Raw genomic sequence first — 6,146 nt, 5'->3', positions numbered from 1 at the left:
GCGAGGGCGCGAGGGGCGGCCCGTGGCGACGGTGCCTCGCCTTCCCGGCTTGTGGCTCAGCTGGAGTAAGCTCGCTCCTGGGGCAGACACTCCCCCTCCCAGTGGGCTGGCCACAGCCACAGCCCACAGCTTCCGCCTGCGGGCTTTGGCCCCTGGCCAGACGCCCTGGAGTTTCCAGGCTGTCAAAGGAGACATCCTGGAACTGTGGAGCTCTGGGGTCTCCGGTGGCTGGGTGCCCTGAGGCTGGCAGCTGGGCCAAGGCTGACTGTGGGCCTGCGGGCTCGGGGAGCTGCCCTGCACCCCCCACGGTTCCTCAGTTTCCCCCCCCCTTCTCTCAGGCCTCTGTCCCAAAGTCGAGGGATGGAAGGTGGCTCGTGCCCCGGTTGTCGAGCCCAGCGGGGCTGGCAGAGAGGTGGGAGCCATCCCTGGCACCAGCCCCAACTCCCACAAGCCTGGGACACCCCTCCAGTCCTGAGGGCCCCCGTCCGTCCTCTGGGTGTGAGAGGCTGCTCCACTTTGCTGAGCCCTTGCTTCACTGGCCACACCCTAGAGAGCGCTGCCCCGAGGCTGACTCTGGGGCCTGGCTTGTGCAGGGAGCGCACTCTGCCCCTTCTGCATCTGGGTCCTCTGCAGAGAGGCCTTCATGCAGGTGCTCACAGCGCCCTCCCTGTCCCCATTCCTAGGCTGAGGTGTGGCTCAGGGGTCCTTGGTCTCCTCCTGGGGTCCAGCCTGCCTTCCGCACTGGCTGGCAGGTCTGAGCACCTCTGGCCCCCAGGGCATGTCCCCTGAGTCAGAGGCATGGAAAAGAGGGAGTCGCTGGAGAGCCCAGAGACCCCCTCCAGGGCCCAGGGAGCTGGGGATCTGCTTGGAACCCCAACAGGGCGCCGCAAGCGTGGAGGGGAGCAGACCCAGCTGGCAGCACCCCTGGGCGGCCCCAGGGCTGCCCTGGCTGCTCGCCTGTCTGTTGCCCCCTCGTCTGACCTGAGACAGGAAGTGGACTCGAGCCTCAGGAGGCAGGAACCAACATGGGAAACCCAGGCGTGGGACCCGCCGGCAAACATCACCCAGGACCACGGTCCCTGCCGCCTGCGCCCCCACCCCACCCAGAAGCCAGAGTCCACTGCACAGCCTCCCTCCCCCAGCCCGGAGCAGGCGTGGGCTCCTTTCCCCCGCCGCTGGGAGGCGATGAGGGGTGTAGCCCTCCGGGCAGCGTTCACCTGTGGTCCCCTGTGGGGTGCGGTCAGCTGTCGGCCGGGGCGTCCGGGGTGGCCGGGAAGTCCAGGCGCTAGTCCCCCCGCTGTCCCTGGCCTGGTCCCCTCTGAGTCAGGCTGCCAGAGCTCCCTGGGTCAGCCGGATGGCTCGGGTCAGGAGGGCCGTGGGCTGTGTGCCCAGACACTGTCCACCAGGCTAAGCGGGGAGGACCAGCCTGAGGCCGGTGAGCGCCTGAGGCTGCCACCTGCTTTCTCACTGGGGGGCAGGTCTGGACTGTGCACCCAGTGACTCCATGGGCACGGGCCCTTCCTGGAGCGAGGAGGCCCCACATGGCCCCGGTCCTGGCCCGCCTGCCGGCCGACACCCCTGGAGCCCGGAGCACACCGTGCCAGTGCCGAGGGGCTGCAGGGGGTCGGAAACGAAGCCACCATGTGGCTTCACAGGGAGAAGCATGTTGGGGATGGGTCCTGTCTTCTGGGGCTCCGTGGCCCCTGCAGGTGCGGGGGGCTGGGACGCCCCAGCCCGAGCCGAGATGCTTCAGAGGCTCACCTGCCTCCAGTCTCCGCAGCCTGCATGGTCCACGGATGGCCCGGGGGCCCGAAAGGCCACCTGAGGTGGACCCTGAGGGGTCTGACCTAGTGCGGGCGCCCCTTCACTCCCTCGCTCAGCACCAGGTTGGAAGGAGACGCTCGGGTGCAAAGAACCTGGAGCAGCACAGCCAGACTTTTGTTGAATCAATGAGTGAACAAAGGGGCCTCTGGGGACGGGGCGCCCTGCAGTGAGGAGGGTGCCTCGGGAGGGGCGCCCAGGGCAGAGTCCGCCTCCCCCAGGGCAGGGGTGCGGGCTGAGAGGGAGGCGTGGGGACATGGCACGGGGGGTTGCAGGGCGAGGGGCCCGGGGTGCAGGCGGGCTTGGGGCGCGGGCAGTGGGTGGGCCGGGGGCCCAGGCTCCATAAGAAATACCAATGTGAGGATGCACAGGTTCAGTAAAATAGCTCTGTATACAAGGTCCCGCATCTACGTGGAGGTTTTCAAAGGAACGAGCCACGTTCCTGAGGCCGCGGGGCCCAGGCGCATCGCTCCGGCCCTGGTGCTCGGCGTCACGGGGTCCACAGGCCGCTGCCCGGCTCATCGCCAAGGGGCACGAAGGAGGCGTCCTGCAGGACGGCGGCGCAGAAGGAGCGGCAGCGCTTGCAGGGACCAGCGGGCGGCAGCGAGCCACGGCACACCAGGCAGGGCGCTGGGAGGGCCCTTGGCAACCCTGCAGCAGAGAGAGAGGGAGAGGAGGGTCCTGAGACTGCGCCCGCCACCCCCAGGGATGGCACCCGCCTCTGCACGGATCCCGCCCACCCCGCCCCGGCCATGCCCACATACCAGGCCCCGCCCGCCGGCCCCTTATCGCGCCCCCGGAGGCCACCCACCAACTTCCAGATTGCTCCGGTCAGTCCGTGAGGTCACGTCCACCACCCTAGACCAGGCCCACTGGTCCTGCCCCAGAACCTCGTCTCTGGCCACAATCATGGGTCCCTGAGATTCTGTGCCCCAGGGCGTGCCCCCCTCGGACTCGCCCCTCTAAGGGCAGCCCTCATCCCCTGCGAGGCGCTGGTCTCCCTGGAGGTCAGTCCCAGCTGGCTTCCAAGCCCACTCGCTCCCACACTCACTCCCCGCCCCCAGAAAAGCCAGGATCTCCACTCGAGACCAGGGGGCAAGGCCCTGGGGCCTGTGCTCATCTTCTCCGCCCCAGGAGAGGAGTCCCAGTTAGGGGCAGTGAGCAAACCCAGGGACTCTCCTAGGAGGTTATGAGCACACTCAAGATGGCTAGAGCCCACAGCCCCATTGGCACCCACGAGCCTCCCCCCAAAGCCCGCCTGGCGTCCAGCCTCGGGAGCAGGGCCCCTGGACTGCCCCTCAGGGCCGGTGTAGGAGACCCGGCCAAGGACGCCTGCTGATCATGAGGGTGCTGGCTCCAGGGCCCTGTGGGCATAGGACGGGACTGTGGGACCCTGGTTCCCCACCCCCATCCCGCCTCCTCCCCTGCTGCTCGGACAGCGGCCACGTCCTCCAGAAGGACACACTCCTCCGGCCCCGCCCTGCGGAGCCTGGGGGCCTGGAGCCCCATTGAGCACTGGTGTTTCTCCAGGATTTCCCCAGTTCCTCCAACAGCCCAGGGGCGTGAGCCAGCCAGCAGGTGGGATCAGTGCCCTCCAAGAGGCTGGACCGCCCCCCAGAGCCAAGGGGCGAGGCTCCCGTAGCCTGTCCTTGCTCTCGGGGGCCGCATCTGCAGTCTTTCTCAGGGAGCCAGGTGGACCTGCCCCGCACGCCCACCTCTCCCCCGCGTGCCTGCTGTGACTCAGCCTGGGGCTGCCGGGCCTCAGAAGGCAGGCTCCAGGCGAGCTGCAGCCTGTGCCCGGGCCGGTAAGGGCGTGGGGGCTTCCCCAGGCTCTCCCGGCCTCGGGCCCAGCCCAGGGGTGCCACGGGCTGAGCTGCCACACCAGCTGGAGCCACCAGCAGCCCTGCTGGTAGCCTGGCTGAGTCACTTCTCCCCAGGGGCAGGCGGGGTGGGAGGGGCCACCCAGTTCCTATGCAAAGCAGCACGTGGCTTCCCGGAGCCTGGAGCAGTGCTGAGCCCAGCCCAGGGACGGGGCCTCCCCAGGGACGGGGCCTCCCCAGGGACAGGAGCTAGCCTGTCCTGCAGGGTGCGCCGGGGCCTGCATGGCACGTGGGGGTGCGGGAAGCTGGGGCGGGGGCTGCATCTTCAGGGGAGCAGGCACAGAGGCCAAGGGGCAGGTCTGTGCAGTCCAGGCCTAACGGGGGTGGGGCTGGCCGGGCCAGACCTGGAACGGTCAGGCCCTCAGGGCAAAGGGGCGCTGCGCGGTCCATTAGGGGCTGGGGGGGGTCACTGAGACACAGGGGAGCCCTGCGCTGCACATCCTGGGGTGAAGGAGGGGGCGTGAGGGGAGGGCGTGGAGGCCCCAAAGTGGGGGGTGTCCACTCAGGAGCTGGTGCTCTGGATCCAGATCAGTGCTTCTGGGAAAAAACAGCAACCTGAACTGACTCTTTGGAAAAGACTCTGATGCTGGGAAAGATTGAAGGCGGGAGGAGAAGGGGACGACAGAGGATGAGACGGTTGGACGGCATCACAGACTCGATGGACATGAGTTTGAGTGAACTCCAGACGTTGATGATGGACAGGGAGGCCCGGCGTGCTGCAGTCCATGGGGTCGCAGAGTTAGACACGACTGAGCGACTGAACTGAAGTGACCATGAAACATGAAAAACACCTTCTTAAAAGCGACAAAAGGCAAAAAGCAAGAAACGATAAGGTGAAGTCTGCAGGGATGAGCCTTTGTGGACCGGGACCACCCGGGCTCGAGGTTCCAAGGCTTTAGGGGTTGGGGAGGCAGAAGACTACCCCCACGAGGGGTGAGAGACACCCTGCCCCTCAAAAAGTGGCAACCCCAAAAGATTACACCATGGGCAAGCCCAAAACACACCTTCCCAGTCCCAGGGAGCGCGAGGCGTGTTCTTGGTGCTGAGCAGGGTGGGTGGAAATCCCAGGGAGATTGCCCTGAGCTAGTCCCAAACAGGAAACAGGTCTGGTGACAAGTTCTCATCCCTGGGCTTGGGGCAGGGTGCGGAGGGCACCAAGCCTCAGACTACGAGCTTAAAGTGGTGCGGGTGGCCTCGCTCAGGAGATGGAAGATGAGGGGCCGGGGAGGGGGTTCTGCTGGGGCACACACGGCTCTCTGAGGGGACGTGCTCGCATCCTGGAAGGAATGCAGACTCCCCGCAATCAGTTTCTTAAAGAAAATGATCCGTCTCTAATAAAATGTGAGAGTGCCAGCAGAAACAGAACGTGACCTGAGACCTCACAAGCTGATAGAATTATCAGACACAGAACACTACATGATTTCAATACGAGTTAGAGATTTTAGGCAAAGGAAAGGAATTATAGAGAATAGCCAAATTTATTAAAAAGTAGCGTTTCTAAAAAATGACTCTATAATAACTAAAACCTTTCAGTGGATGGGATTCACGGTTCTCTAGACTCTGAGGACAGAATGATCTGGAAGGCAGAGGAGGAGCCTACGCCGGTGGCCCTGCAGGAAACCAAAAGCTGACTGGGAGGTGAAGTGACACAGGAGGTGGGTAGAGACGGGCGGGCGGTGGGCGGACAATCACCCCGGAGCGCCCAAGGCAAGGCGAGGCGGCGGGGCGGAGGCGGTACTCAAAGGGTTAAAGGCTGAGCGCTTCTCATAAACCATTAAAGACACGAGTGTGCCGATTAATAAAGCTTGGAGATTTCCAGTTTGAGTAAATACAAATAAAACCGCACACCCAGACCTGTCCTTAAAACAGTCGGAAATTTTGCAGGCAAGTAAGGCAGTTCACTTTTGGAAAGCCATGGACTTGTCCGAGTATCTGAGAGCAGCGGCGACAGCCAAGGAGAAAGGTGCTGAGAGGGCCGGCTGGGCGCCCACTGCAGAGAGCCTGTCTCTTTCAAGGTGAGATTCCGAGAGAGGATAGATAGAGCTTCCGTAGGGGAGGCTGAGACCTGGGGAGGGCGCAGGGTGCAGAGCTGCTGTGTGGTCTGAACACACAGTACTAATGTCCCTTGTCTCCAAGCCGAAGGCCACTGTATTGTCCTGCTGCTGCTAAGCCGCTCCATCGTGCCCAGCTCTCTGCGACCCCATGGGCTGCAGCCCTCCAGGCTCCTCTGTCCATGGGAGTCTCCAGGCAAGAACACTGGAGTGGGTTGCCATGCCCTCCTCCAAGGGACCTTCCTGACCCAGGGAGTGAACCTGTGTCTCTTATGTCTCCTGAGTTGGCAGGCAGGTTCTTTACTTTGTCCGGGCGGGAGTAAAAGTAGGATTTTCGGAACTTTAGACGTTAACCTCAGCATGCAGCTAGTCATTTCTATGCAACAGCTAAAAG

Source organism: Bubalus kerabau, chromosome 1 (assembly GCF_029407905.1).
Source record: "Bubalus kerabau isolate K-KA32 ecotype Philippines breed swamp buffalo chromosome 1, PCC_UOA_SB_1v2, whole genome shotgun sequence".
In the NCBI taxonomy this organism is placed as follows: domain Eukaryota; kingdom Metazoa; phylum Chordata; class Mammalia; order Artiodactyla; family Bovidae; genus Bubalus; species Bubalus kerabau.
The sequence above is the reverse complement of the archived record's forward strand: the minus strand, read 5'-3'. Positions refer to the sequence as shown.